Here is a 17,012-nt window from a genome sequence, read left to right as displayed (position 1 = left end):
GCAACCATACAGATCTGAAAAAAAGATGTACAAATTGTCTGGGTGGATAGATGGATAGAGTCCACTAGGGGAGATTCTGGGCAAAGGCCTTTGTTAACTTCCAGCCTTTTTTAAATTACATTGCCTTATATTGTGATGTTCTATCCGGTATAGGTGGGGGGCATTATGATCATGGGGTTTAGGACCCGTTAGGGGTGTATTATGATTTGTTGGTGTCACTAATGATATTTCCATCCACCTGATGAATATATTTGAAATGTAATGCATAGGATTTAGTAGAGTGTGTGTAATAAATGTATTATTTAATTTTGAAACAAAAAGCATGTCTGGACAAAAATGCATTGTGTGTTGTTGTGTGCCAGCAATGGAGATTACTATCCCACACCACCTCCCCTGAATAGGCCTTGGATTGCTCCGCTTCGCTCCCATGAGAGAGTCATGTGCTTCAACAGGATGCTTGGTTCCGAGTAAAAATAAAAATTGCAGATTTATCACTTTTTTAATGCAGATTTATATAGTGCGAACTCGACCCAAAGGTATCGGAGCGCTTTACATGAGCACTGGTTACGTTCCACAAGGGTACATTCAGGCACAGTGAGATTAAGTGATTTGCGCAGATATACAGGATGTGGAAGCCACCCCGAAGCTCGAACCTTGGTTTCCAGCACCAAAGCAATCTAGCCATCAGACTGCATCCTCTCCCCACTTGCACTGGGCTCACATCATTTTCAATTAATAACCCAATTTCTTACACTGTAGAAGTGCAAATGCAAACTGATGTGCACTTGTTCTGAAATCATTTTATCTGCACTTAAATTGACTCATGTGTCTGATACTTTCCCCATAACCAAAATAAAGGCATAGATTTACTAAGATTTCACGCAATGCAGTGCAGCAACGACGTTCTTGCACTATGTGAAAGGGGAAGAGCAGCGATGTGCCATATTGAGAAAGATATGGCCCAGTTGTACTCTCTCCTTAGCTGGCACACTTTGGGCTGTCTAGGGTCAATGCAGGCACCCTTGTGCCAGGGCCACTGGAATTATGCGGCTTGAGAGGGCCAAATTATGTGGCACGTTTTACTAAATTATACGGCAAGAAAAGGTAAATTATGTGCTGTAATGCTGCTTATTTTCTGACTGTATTTCTGCATTTTTTTTTCATTTTTAGGTTTTGCCTACACAGTGGTTCTCCAACTTCTTGAGTCTGAACCCTTAGCCTTAAACATTGCCAGGTTTTTAACATTTTGTATTCGACACAGAAAGAACCTATAATTGAAGATTGGAGGTTTTCTTTTTCGTTTTTAATTTCTTTGCTGCATATTTTAACCAAATGGTATTTTAATGCAAATATGTACTGTTCTTTTTTCCTTGATGAATGTATCAATATTTTATGTATGTACTTTTATGGTTTTCTATGAATTGAAACCGAATAAAGTTATTACTAAAACTGCCAACACAGTGCTTATGCTGTGCTTGTGAAATCTATTGTATTTGATAAAAAAATGTTTTAAAGGGCTTACATTCTGCCCTTACTTTTCATTGGTTACTTTACCTCCATTTCTATTGGCTGTTGCATACTATTTCCTGTTGGTCCTATGTGTGTTTCTCTTGTCAGTGTCCCTTGCCCCAAGTACACATGTTCATCCGCTTTGATGGAACTTCTTTCTTATGAGCAAGTGTGTCAGCATCCCTGCTTGTTTCACTTTGCGTCCAACTCAGAATAATGTGATTTGCTCTGTTAGTTATTCAGTACAGTCCTACTTTAGATGACAGACATTCCGCCTCTATTTCTCCCTTTTAATTAAAACACAGCTTTATAGAGTCTGCACTTGAAGGTTATGCCCTGGAATGAGATTCAAATTGGTTGCCCTGCTACATTTATGCCCCCTTTTTATCTTCACTGGGAACAATGTTTTACCCAAACCAAAAATGGCCATCTACAACGCATCTTGCACTTTCCTGGTTGCCATAGCAACACAAAACAAAATATGAAGCTCCAATGTGGCACATCATGCCAATCTGCATGTCCCCTTGCAAGAGCAGTCAGCTTCCGTAGCACAGTTCAGAGAGCATGCCCACCTTGAAAATTAAAAGATGCTGCTTGCTGGTAAGTTGATTTGTTGCCCTCATACTTCCAGCATGCTCTCCTGTTCAGTTACACACAGTAAAGGAAAACATCTGTGCACCTCCTTTGATGTGACTGCATACAGTTGCTGTCGGGATAGAGCGCTTTCTGCAGTCAGCACGTGCCAAGCAAGCCAAGGCACACTTCAATCATCAACACAGCGGCACCTTGCATGCACCTATCATATCCTTCACCGCTTTTAACCCAACAATTTGGATAAACTCACCCATCTATCCAGAAGCAATAACCTCTGCACGCAGCACTTTCAGGCTGGAGATACCAGATTTCCTCATTGCAACTCACAGGAATAATCAAGAAAAAGTTCAATTGCCCTAAGTGTTGACAGCGATTTACAGGCTGGAGATACCAGATTTCCTCATTGCAATTCACAGGAATATTCAAGAAAAAGTTCAATTGCCCTAAGTGTTGGCAGCGATTTGACCTGTAGTGAAATTAAGGGCCTTCATTGTGACATAAGGTAATGGGGAGCATATGCTATTCTTGATGTTCTTGCTCAGATGTATTCAGGTGAGACAGACTGCCCAACATATGCAGGATGCCGACAATACTGGGTGCACTGCGCGCCCCAGCAGCAGTCAGAGGATCACATTACAACCAAGTTCAAATGTAGGTTAAACATGGGGTTTCTGCATGGCAAATTGCATTTCCTTGCTGTGTGTCTCTACACTAGTTTTACAACTTCACCCGAGCCAGGTCACTATGAAGTTCACTGAACCATACGCATTAATCATATATGTGGCGTGTATAAATATATGCTGCAACCTACTTTTAGAATGTAGCTTTCATGCCATTGGTGCATTCCCTGTAACAACCTGCTGATACCTTACTGGAAAGTTAAGCCACCAGGGTGTAAACAATTTCACAATATCCAGTTCGGGACAAGGCACACATAATGGGTTACTAAAACGCAGAGTTACAGGACACAGTGTCATAATACCAGGGGGAAAACATTTTAAAAAGTCAAAAAGAATGGCAAGCAAAAAAAGGTAATTTGTTGCAACTGGTATTTCCCATTAACCTAAAGGAACTGCTTAAATTCTCTTGGTACTTGGGCAACATGAGAATTTTCTTCCTCCATTCCCCATGTGTCCTGCAATAGCACACAATTATGTGCAGCCGCATCCTAGAGTCAGTGGGCCTCTTGGGTGGTTACCTGAGTCAGAGAGTGACGTTGGTTCCTACAATGGGGAGCAAAATGTCTACCACCCACAGGCCATAGGTGTGATATTAATTAGGCATATTATTATGTGAGTCTGAATAGTCAAAAAACTTTCACAAAAAGACATTTGGTTGCAGTAGCTTGGTTTTCAGTTCTGAGAGTTTTTGTGAAAAGGGATCATTAAAGACCCGAACAATTTATTTAAAATGCCTGAAGACCAACAAGCCCCAAGACAGAGCAGGTAACCAGTAATCTCCATTTTTGGACTTAAGAAACAGGATGAGCCAGAAGTCCTAGGTCAATGCAGCCGTCCAGTTCACTTTCCAGGCTACACCCTGCTGTGGTTGTTTTTTATAGTAGAGGGGGTACTCCACTCTTCTACAGCTACAGATTCGTCTTTGATTCTAATGCATGTAAAACATATATCAGTTGTTTAAAATATAAAATAGATTTAATCATGAATTGCCTTTCTTACTTCCTAAGAAATTATTTTATTGCCAGCTTTCCAAAATAAGGAGTAAAATACTCCCATTTAAAAACTCATCAGGTGTCCCTTGTTTGATCAGTTGGGACTCCCTTCGCCAATCTGTTACCCCCTAGGTAAAACGTGCAGGTCAGGACAATTCAGTTCATGAACCCAGCTTTTTAGTTGTCCAAACTTGTTGTTCTATTTACCTTCAATAGAAGGTACCTCCTGACAATCTCTTTTCTCTCTGACCAATAAAACGTAAACATTTATTTTCCCTCTGTCTAAAATCACTGGAGCTTTTAATTCTTGAAATGACTATGGTTACCTTTTTGTTATGTAAGACCATTGTGCCCCCCCCCCCCCCCAGCGTGCCCTGCACCTAATCTCCCCGCGCCCATCCCTGATTAGGGCAAAGGCTGGTCTGCTGGTGGCTTAAGTAGTCAGTGGAATGCCACAGACCAACCCACTAGTCTATAACGCCCTGTCTGCAGCTGCACACAAACCTGGGGCCCTAATCCCGCCCAGTTAGTGCGGCACCAGCGTGCCTTCCTTTGGGCTCCACATATTACTCCTTTCTGCCTCTCATCCTGACATCAGGGGCCTGCAGCAGTGTCTAAACCCACCTGCTCACGGCAGTAATACATACTTTACTCTTAGTAAGTCGCTTGCCTGTGCATTTTATTTTTGCACCATTGTGTTCTCCCTGGCTCAGCCCATTAGAATGTTGTCCCTTATTCTCCTACAGTGCCCCACAGAGAGTAAGGTATTATTATTTTCGTTACATCTATTGGTGAGCCGGCACACCTTTTGCATGTCACACCCATACCTTCTGGCATTCAGGTACTGCTGTTCTAATATTACTTTACCATATCAATTTTACACCAGCTCACCAAGCTAAAACTTACAACAACAAAAAATCATCACTAATCACGTAGGGGAATCCTATTGCATTTACCAATACTTGTTATACTTGATAACACTACCTGGGCAAAGATTGCACCTCATCAGTATCAGTTTAACAGGAAATATAGCAATAGGCAACAGAAAGGTGACCATCCAAATTTTGCTAAGGGTCTTTCACACGTGTCTCTTCGTTTTAAGTCATTTTTAAACCGTTTGACGTAGGAACCATTTAATTTTTTTCAAATCTGCAAATTATGCAGCAGATGATGGAATATGTGGCAAATGTGGCAGATCCATAATGATGCTACAAACACAGCGGCTGCATAATCGCATAATTCCAGTGGCCCTGGCCTTGACTCAGGGTGCCTGAGTTAAGGTCGGATGAGTTTATGCACAGGAAGGGGTACTTTCCTGCACAAAAACTATCCTCTGAAGCGTATTCTTGTTTGTATGTGTGCTACAGAATGCAGCACACAAGCAAGGAGGAAGTAATGAGGGGAAATAAAGACATTTCTTCTTGTTACACAAGCCTTAGTTGGGCGCACCATTTTGGTGCAAACTCATGTTTTCAAGTCTTTGTAGACATGTGTTTGCTGCAAAATACATGGGTGGATGAACACCCATGCCCCACCCTGCAACGCCTACGTGATGCAAGGTAAAGTAAGGCAGCGCTATGCGCTACCTAACTTCTTTTTTTTTAACAAAGTCACACATATCGGGCTTTGCGTGGATTTGTAAATCCAAACATAGATTTTGCGTTTGGGCTGCTACAAAAAAAGTGACATAACCTTGAATAAAAAACTTGATAAATCAGGGTCTACGTTATTTTAACATCAGGTGTGTACTGTTCTCTGTTAAGTGTTATAATACTAAAGAGAGGCAGTAGTGTTATAGAAAAGTGTCAGATAAATAGGTAAATAAAATTTGAAATTTCCAGTGGCTGTTTAGTGTTAATAGAAAGAAATCTAAAATTGAAGACAAATTGTAGAACATAACTGGGATACCAAAGCCTCATCTTCCATTAAAAGTACTGTGTACGTGTCAGCAACCAGTCGCTTTCTTAGTTAGGTTTGCATAACGCAAATACTGCTACATAGATACATACAACACGTAGGCTTGTTTTCTGCTGAGTGAAATGATGCATATATTTCGGACAACCTAATTTACTAGGAAAGTTGAAAGGCAGTGTTATTAAAATGAAATCCCTGTGCCTCCAAGCGAAACACTATGATTCATTTTTGGCGACTTACATTTTTACAGGATCAGCTGAATATGATAAGTTTCATTTTTTAAGGATCCCATATGTTTTTTTCAGCATTGGAATTCCTTTTGTATCAATGCGATTTAAAAAGTTGCTAGAATATAATACCAGGGACTGTGCTACATAATTTGCCTTTATCTGCATAATATGATACATAATTTTCCTTCTATTGCCTCCTGATATACCTCTTCTTAACATGATTTAGTCTACTCTACCGCATAATTTAGCACCCAGTGTCCTCATATACATGCTCCTTGGCAGTTAACAAAGTAGTATTCACTCTTACAAGAACATAAAAGTTGAAAGTTTAGGCATGAAGACCATCATAATTTGTCTTTAGCCATGCTGCCTTCTGTGTCATTACTCTGGTAACGTTTTTATTTCTTTACTTTGTATTGGTCATTCCTGAGAATTCTCCAAGTGCAAAACAAAAGCCTATTCTCTCATTTCCCTCTGTCACCACTTTCCCGCCCCCAGAAACCCCTCCCTCTCCTGCCCCCCTCTTCCCGCATTTCAAATTCAAAAAAATTCGAATCTCTGTGAACCTCATTGGAAGGCAAGGTTTTGCAAGTTTTCCCAAAGTTTTTACAAAACACGGAACGCAAAAAAAAAAATATCTGAATGCCACTGTATGAATGTGCAGCGTTTGATATCCGCGAACATTTCGGAGAAGCTGTTCCTGGTGCTGTAAGCACACCCTTTCCTTTCCCTCTCACACAGCCCGGGCCCCACAGGCTTCCTCCGGCCCTCCCACGCCGGCAGCTCCCGGCGCTTCGGCAGAGGGAGGCAGACAGACAGACTGACAGAGAGGGACCGCGACGGGAAGGGCAGGCGCAGCTGCATCCGGACCGCTGGATCATCCCTGCAGCCCACCCTCATCCTGCGGGGAGAGGGGGCGGTGGAGGGAGGGGGAGAGCGCAGAGTACCAGGGCTCCCCCCGCTAGGCGCTGCAGGCACCAGAGCTCTGTCTTCCGCCGCCGGACACACATCCCATGCCCAGGCCCCCGGAGATGGGCCAGTGAGGTAAGAGAGCGCCTCGCACCCTCGCCCGGGATTACTCCCCCAACCCCCCGATTCTCTTCCAGTCAGGGGAGCTGCCCGTCCATCCCCGGGGCAGGTCCCCGTGAAGGATGACGAGGTTACTGAGGCGCCGCTGCTGTAGCTGCGCTCACAGGTAGTTCTGGGCTTGGAGCCCAACATTTTTCATCTCCGGCTGAGTTTTGGGGTTCATGATCTAGAAACGGACTCCCTCGTAGAGTAGAGCTGGATTCCGTCGAGTTCTGTGGGAAATAATGCCTCAGCTCCCGCCAGCTGCCCGGATACAGGAACACATGTCACCGGGCACGGATCAATGTCTGAATTCAGGGAGATAGCCGAGCTCTTCCAGACAGGTGAGAGAACCCTTCCCTCCTGCAGCTCTACAACCAGTGGCATGTCTCGGTGCCAGAGGCAGGACCGGACTGGAATCGCTTCATTCTACAAAATGTCCACATGGTCCCCATACGCACGAGGGGGGAACGTGCCTTCCACTCCTTCCTCCCTCTCCAAAAATGATTCAACTCCCTGGACTTCAGTGGTATCATCCGCCATGAACTCTCTCTCGCGTTCACCCTCCTTGGAGCCTCAAAATGTCACCGAAAATGCGCAAAGACTCAATATTTCAGTCCAGATTTTCGTTCTGCAAATCATTGATACACACAGCTGTTGCCCAGTTGTTTCATTTTAGATTATTGCTGGACTACAATTCCCAGAATGCACCGTTGGTTATATGAGAACTCAGCACTTGAGGTCACCAATGACATGGAATTAACTGTCAATCTCAGTTAGTTGTGCCGTTTGAGAATGATACTGCACTCAGTCCCTGGGAGCAGCTCCATCATCTCTATGCTTGAATGAATGTTGCCCTTATCTGCTTACCACGCACCAAGTACTACAGGGCAGATTTACAAGCCCCATGCGCCTCTTTTACACCGCCTTTGCACTTTTGTGACGCAGCGGCGGCGCAAATCCAGCGCCATAGTGCGGGGTACCTACAACGTGACGCATCTGGGAGATGCGTCACGTTGTAAAACCCTGCGCCACAAGAAGGCGTTCCTGCGCGCGGGGGAGGGGGCGTTTCGGTGCAGGAACGCCTCCTAAAAGTGGCTGGGTGAAATTTCACTCAATCACTTTTAGGACCATGCTGCGTCAAAACCATGTGCCTGCTTGAAGCAGGCGTAAGGATTGATGCAGCATGTTAGAGATAGGACACCCCTGAGCCTTGCTGGATCTGCGTCGCAACTCCAGCAATGTGCAACATTTCCGCCGGGGATGCGTCACGCATCTGTCCATCCAAGCGGCACGGGGCACCGCATTGTAAATGCGGCACATCAGTGGTCGTGCACGGGTGGGCAGATGCGTCGCAACTCTTCTGGCGCATCTCTGCTGATTAGCAGAGATGCACCAGAAGTCGTAAATTGGCCCCATCAAACTTAGCAGAGCACGCGCAGGACTCGCAGCAGGACCTGGCGAAGGCTGCTGCAGCTGGGTCCACTTTCATAACTTTCTAGGACTGTCACCTGACGCCATGTTGGTAGGACGCCAGTCCTGGGTTTTCTTTTATTATGTTATTTACAGGGTGTGGTCAATACCGAGCAACTCGTAATCATGCCCCAAGTGGACCTGTGTTCCAAATTCCAGGCATATTTTGTGCGCTTGGCTGTAACGCCAGGTGGACTGAGAGTGGCACACAGGATCGGGGGCACTTACCAGTCAGTTGGTTCGATGTAAATAAACAAATACTCCATACTGAAGAATGTAATAACTAGGTTGTGAAATGAAAGTTTGAGAGTTGAATGCGCTTGTCCTGCAAATATAGGGGTGTAATGATGTGTGTTATGTTTTTTGCCTCAACCATTTTATTGTGTTCCAGCACATTCCGCTGTTTCCTGCGGGTGTTGGAATGCCACTGAACTTGACAAACCATAGTTTGAAACTGTAGGTCTTTTGCTAGTGTTAAAGTAAAATGAGTCCTTCCATGGAGGTTCTGTGTGGTGTTTTATGTTAATGGGGGGCGTGTGATGAATGACGTCTCTGCAGTGGTCCAAAAGCATAAAAAAAAGTATGGGAACTGTGATGCTGCGCAATGAAAGGCAGGGTAAGTGTGTGGAGGGGCGTGGTCATAGGCGTGGCTAAAGAAGATAAATATTCTGTTACATTTTTTGGGCTTTCACCTTCAGGTAAATATATATAAAATAACGCACAGCTTAAATGGAAATTAAATGCAAGTTATATTGATCAGTGGGAAATGGACTAACGTACATTAGAACACTGGAATTTTGGGAGCTCCTTTGAAAACAATGTAGGGATTCTAATGGCCGCTGTTGCTGTGTACAAAAGGCCTCACGGAGCCCAAGGGGATTTCAATCCCCCCAGGCTCTGTGAGGCCTTTGCACATTCTGCCCTCTAGGGGCAGAATGTTCTAATAGCCTGCGAGCCCTCCATAGCGGGCTCCACCGGCGTTAAAGGCCCGCTCCCTTGTTAAAGACCCTCGCCTTCGCCGGCCGTTAATGCTGGAATGGGCCGTAATGGCCGGAAAAGCCTGCTACGGGGGGCTCTAAGTCTATATTATGAAACCTTTCTTAGTTAATGCACTGCAGAGGTTAGTGTCTGTAACCAGAGAGCCACAGAATTGAATCCTGGTTGGTGATGTGGAGACTAATGACTTATCAATCAATCAATCAATCAAAGACATTTATAGAGCGCACTACATACCCGTAGGGTCTCAAGGCGCTGGGGGTGGGGAGGTGCCGCTACTGCTCGAATAGCCAGGTCTTCAGCTTCTTCCTGAAGGAGAGGTGGTCTTGGGTCAGGCGCAGGTCGGTCGGGAGGGAGTTCCAGGTCTTGGCGGCCAGGTAGGAGAAGGACCTTCCTCCTGTAGTCGCTCTACGGATGCGGGGGACGGCGGCGAGGGCGTGGTTGGCTGATCGGAGGTGGCGTTTGGGAGCGTAGAAGTTGATTCGGCTGTTGAGGTAGCTCGGGCCTTGGTCGTGTAGGGCTTTGTGTGCGTGGGTGAGGAGGCGGAAGGTGATTCTTTTGTTGACGGGGAGCCAGTGTAGGTCTCTCAGATGTCCGGAGATGTGGCTGGTTCGTGGGATGTCGAGGATGAGTCTGGCTGAGGCGTTCTGGATCCGCTGGAGTCTCTTCTGGAGCTCGGCGGTGGTACCGGCGTAGAGGGCGTTGCCGTAGTCCAGTCGGCTAGTGACGAGGGCCTGGGTGACGGTCTTCCTGGTCTCGGTGGGGATCCACCAGAAGATCTTCCGTAGCATGCGTAGGATGTTGAAGCACGCCGAGGAGACGTTGTTGACTTGCCTGGTCATGGAGAGGGAGGAGTCCAGGATGAAGCCCAGGTTGCGTGCATGGTCTGTCGGTTTGGGTGCGGTGCCCAGGGCGGGAGGCCACCAGGAGTCGTCCCAGGCGGAGGGTGAAGAGCCCAGGATGAGGACCTCCGTCTTGTCTGAGTTCAGTTTCAGGCGGCTGGTCGTCATCCACTCGGCTACCTCTTTCATCCCTTCGTGCAGGTTGGCTCTGGCGACGGCGGGGTCGTTGGTCAGGGAGAGGATCAGCTGGGTGTCGTCGGCGTAGGAGATTATGCTGAGGTTGTGTTGGCGTGCGATGGCCGCGAGGGGGCTCATGTAGACGTTGAAGAGGGTGGGGCTCAGCGAGGATCCTTGAGGGACGCCGCAGATGACTTCGGTGGCCTCTGACTTGTACGGTGGTAGGCGGACTCTCTGTGTTCTTCCGTCGAGGAAGGAGATGATCCATTCCAGCGCCTTGTCCTGGATTCCGATGTTGCTGAGGCGCTGTACTAGGGTGCGGTGGCAGACAGTGTCGAATGCCGCGGAGAGGTCTAGGAGGATGAGGGCCGCTGTTTCTCCGTTGTCCATCAGGGCTCGGATGTCATCGGTGGCGGCGATGAGGGCGGTCTCGGTGCTGTGGTTGGCTCGGAAGCCAGACTGTGAGGGGTCGAGGGATCCATTCGTCTCGAGGAAGGCGGCCATCTGCTTGTTGACGGTCTTTTCGATGACTTTGGCTGGAAACGGGAGGAGCGAGATGGGGCGGTAATTCTTGAGTTCAGTGGGGTCCGCTGTGGGTTTCTTGAGTAGAGCGCTGAGTTCGGCGTGCTTCCAGCTCTCAGGGAAGGTGGCGGTGTCGAAGGATGTGTTGATGATGTCTCGTAGGTGGGGTGCGATGACAGCGTCAGCCTTGTTGAAAACGTGGTGAGGGCAGGGGTCGGTCGGCGATCCGGAGTGGATGGAGTTCATCGTGCGGATGGTGTCTTCGGTGCTGATCGGGGTCCAGGCGTGGAGGGTGGTGGTGGGGGGTGGTTGTTCGGTCGTGGTGTGCATTGGTTGGTTGTTGAAGCTGTTGTGTATGTCCGCGATCTTGTTGTGGAAGTATGAGGCGAGGGAGTTGCAGAGGTCTTGCGATGGGGTGATGTCGTTGTTTACTGCGCTGGGGTTGGATAGCTCTTTCACGATGTTGAAGAGTTCCTTGCAGTTGTGTGCGTTGTTGTCCAGCCGGTCCTTGAATGCAGTTTTCTTGGCGGCGCGGATCAGCTGGTGGTGCTTCGGGGTGGCCAGCTTGAAGGTGGTCCTGTTGTCCGGTGTAGGTTCCCTTCTCCAGACTTTCTCGAGGGCTCGGCAGTTCTTCTTGGAGCTCTTGAGTTCGTCGGTGAACCATGGGGCTTTCTTGCTGCCGGGTCTGCTGGGCGGGGTCCTCAGCGGGGCGAGCTCGTCCGCGCAGTTGCTGATCCACTTCGTGAGGTTGTCGGCGGCCTGGTTGGGGTTCGCTGAGCTGGCAGGAGGGTGCTGGCTCAAGGAGGTGGCGAGCTGGTCTGCTGTGATCTTGTTCCAGCTTCTGCGGGCAGCCTGTTGCTGGTGGTGGTGGGTCGTCGTTCTTTTGAAGGTGAAGTGGACGCAGCTGTGGTCCGTCCATTGAAGCTCTGTGGCGTGGCTGAAGTCGATGTCTGTGCTGGATGAGAAGACTGCATCGAGTGTGTGTCCGGCGAGGTGGGTGGGGGTGGACACCAGCTGCTTGAGTCCAAGATTGACGAGGTTGTCGAGCAGGGTGCTGGTGTTGCGGTCGCTGTTGTTCTCCAGGTGGAAGTTGAGGTCCCCCAAGAGGATGTAGTCAGCGGAGGGGAGGGGAGGGCATGCGGGCTGACGAAGTCGGCGATGTCCTCGCTGAATTGTGTGCGTGGTCCGGGGGGTCGGTAGATCAGGGTGCCTCTGAGGGTGGTGTTCGGGTCGGTGTGGATCTGGAAATGCAGGTGTTCGGCGGTGGTCAGGGTGTTGTCGGTGCTGGTCGTGAGACGGATGGTGTTCCTGTGGATGATGGCGATGCCTCCTCCCATCTGGTTGGCGGTGCGATCCCTCCGGGTGATCTTGTAGCCCTCTGGGATGGCGATGGCGATGTCGGGAGCTGAAGAGGCGTTCATCCAGGTCTCCGTGAGGAAGGCAACGTCAGGGGCTGTGGCGTCTAGGAGGTTCCAGAGTTCGATGGCGTGTCTGTGGACGGAGCGGGTGTTGAGCAGGATGCACTTGAGGTGGGTGCTGCTGGTTTTCGACTTGGCGGGTGCTGATGCGAGGCAGGTCCGGATGCAGGTGGACTTGCAGGCGTGGCAGCTGAAGGGTCCGTGGGTGCGTCGTGGTGTGGCTTGGTGGCATCCTGGGAATCGGCCGGTGTTGAGTGCGAAGAGGGTGGCGGCGGTGTACGTCAGGCGGGTCGGTCGGGATCTTCGTGGGCCTGGGGTACAGGCACTGGGCGCGGTCCAGGCGCGGACGGGCGTAGACGGGCTTACCTTACTTATGTATGTTTAGTGCTACGAGGGCAGTCTGTGACAAAGCACTGTGAATATGTAAGTCATTATTTTTAAACTTGCAGTACACACAGTATAAGAAAGGCTGCTACAAAATGGGCAAAAAGGTTTAAGATAAAAAAAACTTGCTTTCAAGATATTTTTAGTAATACCCATACTATACATAGTGCAATTTTTTTTATAACTGCCTTTTAAAAGCACACACTTTGCAGCTCCCTTATAATAGGCCTCAAAAAGAATACATCTGTGTCATCAGGAAGCTTCAAGGATTCTATAAATTACCCTCTAAACATTTGTAACACTAATCTCCCAGCACTCACCAGCTGCCCCCTCAGGGTGCTCGGCAGTCATTGACGCACAATTATGTCCCCAGAGTATATTCCCATTATTGCTACGCTCACTGCTGACCTCTACCAGGAGCCGACCTCCCCTGAACTGACAGCTCAATAATGCCTTAGAAGAAAGAGGGTAACCTTGTAGTTATAATCTAACATGTGTATTTATTTGCATGTTCATCCCTTGGGGCATCTTGGCACTGAACAGATCTTTATTATTACACAACTCACTGGTACTTATTTTATCGACCTCAGAGATGAAAGGCTGTGTGGACCATCCGGGATTTGAACCTGTGATCACAAGGTCAAACACGGATTATTGAAAGGGATGCTTTAGTTCAATGGACCCCTAGGCCCCGTTATCAGGTGATTCAGTTCCAAAGGACATAGATTCTAGTCCTGGGTTTTAATTTAAAAAAGTGGATTCTGCGATTCATAGTATTAGTTTGGTTTACATGAACCAAGTGGTCTGACAAACCTTAAACCACTGATTAAACCTTTGAAAGCCCAGGGCTAGAAAGCGGGTGTGTCACATTTCTCAGCAGGCAGCTGGTAACTAAAGGTTAACCTCAAATGCATGTGGTAATTAAAATAGACACACAAATGATTTGCATACCTTTTGACCTGTAGGGCACTTTCTGTTTTTCTTGTCACTTTCGAAGCTTATTCGCTCTTCGTCAATTTGAATTCATGCTCAAACGAACACGTCTGTGACTCTAAAACGTTAGGGCTGGGACAGAATCCGTCAGACATTAGGCAAATGGGCAGTGCTAAATTAGAGCCTGTGGTTTCCGATGCTCAGCACCGGCACTCAATTGTCAACACAGGAGCTTGACAGTCTTCCACACGGTGGCGCTGCCTGGCTAATTTAGCGATTAGCACAATAACTGTTAATTATTATTTCAATAGACATTAAAAATAACTATTACATGCTGCCCAAGCCACTCTTATAGTTTTGGGGGCCTTAAATAGTCCGAGCTGTCACACTGGTAAGAGTGCGATGGTTAGTAGTTGTGTTGTAACTATCATTGGCAGCATGGCTGGGGCAATGTGTGGTGCAAGCTGCAGTGCCCTCAGACGAGAGCCCTGGCACTTATAATGTTTGCAAATTAAGCACTGCAAATAGTTGACTTGCTCTTCCTGTCCCTGCCAGATTTTAAATACAAGGCATTTTACTGGTCAAGGTGGGAGCTGTATCGCCCAAATGTCCCCATTCCTGGCTTTGCAGTCAACAGCACTTTGCACACATGCATTCTTGAACCTGTATTTACAAAAATACTGATCTAACTGAAAATAGCACACGTAGCATAACAGGCATTTGTAGAGCAGACATTCACAATCCAGGAGGTCTCCTGGTGCCAGTGATCGATAAGGGAAGTTTGTTACCAAACTCAATGATTTTATCAAGCTTAAAAAATTGAACGCCCAAGTGGGCCTGTTGGGATTTGTATCTATGCCCATGAGGGTCAAACACGCGTAATCCTGCCAAGTTACAGCGATCTATATGTGACTAGCTGCTCCAGTCTAGGTTCTTTATTTACATTATGGGGTGTGTACTCTTGTTTTTTCCATTACAAAACTAGGACTCCAAGTCTCAGAAACGAAACACCTGAATTGGAGCAGCTAGTGCATGGCCCTGGGAAGCTTGGCAGCTTAGCGTAGGTGGACTAGTCCTTTTGAGTTGCCAGAGTCTAAATGGGGAATTGCAGCAGCTCAGCCTAGAGGCTGCATCCAGCTACCAGATTAGATGTATTTTTAGTGAAAGCAAATACAACTTTCTTTCTGTCACTCTTCAAATAGTTCCGAGAACTCCATGCTTTTAATGGTAACGTCACTATGACTAGCATTTCATGGCATGTGTCCTTCTCGTTACTTCAAAGGTTTGTGAGGAATGCTCTAAGGAGGGCATTGCAGTAAATTCTTGGGTTGCTCATAGCTGCCAAGTTTCCGGGCCCCATGGGTGACTAGTTAGACCAGTCCTGTTTTTTCCCCTAGAATTCTGGGGCTTGTAGTCTATATAATCCAGTGTAAAACCACCAGGACTACCAGCTGCAAAATTCTGAAAACAAAGGCTGGACTGACTAGTCCAGGCTCCTCCAATGAGTAGCTTGTGTGATACTGGTAGCTCTGTTGCTGGTTGTAAGTAGCTCGGATGTGCAACCCAGCCTACTAAATTAAAACTTTATATTAGGTTGAATTAATGTATTTATATCAAAATTAAAAAGCATGTATTCAAGACAAAAAAGGTGTGTATTTTCAAAACTCATATGAAATGAAATGAAAAGAAACTTGTAACGCGCAAACTAAGCCCGAAGGCATCAAGGCGCCTAACAGCAAAAACCATAGAAATAAATGCACAGTAACTACGGGTACGCCTTTGAAAACAGCCATGTTTTCAATGCTTTTCGAAAAAGCAGGACAGAGGGTTGAGATTTTATTTCGCAAGGAAGGGTATTCCATAGCTTAGGGGCAATTGAAGAAAAAGCCCTACCGCCCCATTTATTCCTACGGAAACGGGGGACCACCAACAGGTTCTTTGAAGAGGAGCGTAAGTCTCTGCCCGATACATAGGGTAGTAGCAGCTTCTTGATACCCCCCGCCCCTTTACCAGAGAGAGCACTATAGGTCAGAGAGAGTGTTTTAAAGGTGATCCTTGATTCAATCGGAAGCCAGTGTAAGGCCTTCCTGACTGCCGTTGCAGACGCTAATCTGGGAGCGTCCAGAACAAATTTGGCGGGCGCATTTTGGGCAGTCTGAAGACGCTGTAGCAGGTTCTTATTCATGCCGGTGTATAGGGCATTACAATAGTCAAGTCGCGAAGCGACAAGTGCTACCACCACTTGCTCCGCGCCTGAGGTGACAGGTAATATTTTATTTTTCGGAGTATTTTAATAATACCCCAGCAGGTAGCAACAGTTCTGTTAACCTGCAAAGTCATAGCAAGGGCGGGATCAATCAGAATTCCCAAGTTCCGTGCCGACTCCGTAGGAGTGGGGCAGGTCCCCAAAGAGGGCGGCCACCAATCAGGTGACCAGATGTTGTTATTAGGGCCAAACACCAAGATCTCAGTCTTCTCACCGTTCAACTTTAGTGAATTGTAAATCATCCACTGGGACACTGCTTCCATGCAGTTCCTAAAGTTGAACGGTGACGAGTTACCCAGATGGGAAAGGGGCACCAAGATCTGTGTGTCGTCAGCATAAGAGACTACCTCCATCCCAAAAGATCTAATCAGCCTGGCAAGCGGGGTCACATAGAAGTTAAACAGGGTCTGACTTAATGCCGACCCCTGTGGGACCCCGCATTGCACAGGTAGGGATGGAGATAGGAACTCTCCCAGCTTGACCCTCTGTTCCCTCTGGTCCAGGAAGGCGGCCAGCAGACTCAGAGCCGCCCCTTCCACTCCTATCTCCCTCAGGCGGGATGTTAAAATCGAGGGGGAAAGGGTATTGAAGGCAGCTGTTAGGTCCAAAAGGACCAAGACGGTGGTATGTCCCTGGTCTACCTCCAGGCGGATGTTATTCAGGACGACCGTGAGGGCTGACTCGGTGCTATGGTGCCTCCTGAAGCCGTGTTGGGATTGATCCAAGAGATCCGAGGAGTTTAGAAAAGCCGCCAGATGTTGATTGAGGTGAGTCTCCATCATCTTTGCCGGAGCTGGAAGCAAAGAGATGGGGCAATAATTCTTGAGCACCTCAGGATCAAGTGTAGGCTTCTTTAGGAGGGGCTTGACCACCGCACTCTTCCATTGGGATGGAAAAGTGCCCTCTCTCATGGCCCTATTCATAATGTCCAGCAGTAAGGGCAGTAAGGAATCTCTGCACTCCTTCAGGACTCTAAGGGGGCATGGGTCCAATGGGGATCCCGACCTTGTCCTG

General features: G+C 47.5%; 1 protein-coding gene across 1 annotated transcript in view; it reads left to right on the top strand.

Moving 5' to 3' along the window:
- The first annotated feature begins 6,741 nt into the window (after positions 1–6,741).
- LOC147703160 (uncharacterized) overlaps positions 6,742–17,012 on the top strand; it is a 243,297-nt gene continuing 233,026 nt past the window's right edge. Inside the window, exon 1 of the mRNA XM_086931701.1 lies at positions 6,742–6,963. The gene's annotated coding sequence lies outside the window, so the exon portion shown is untranslated. The remainder of the gene's footprint in view (positions 6,964–17,012) is intronic.

This window comes from Lissotriton vulgaris, chromosome 7, assembly GCF_964263255.1.
Source record: "Lissotriton vulgaris chromosome 7, aLisVul1.2, whole genome shotgun sequence".
Lineage (NCBI taxonomy): Eukaryota > Metazoa > Chordata > Amphibia > Caudata > Salamandridae > Lissotriton > Lissotriton vulgaris.
The sequence above is the reverse complement of the archived record's forward strand: the minus strand, read 5'-3'. Positions and strand labels throughout refer to the sequence as shown.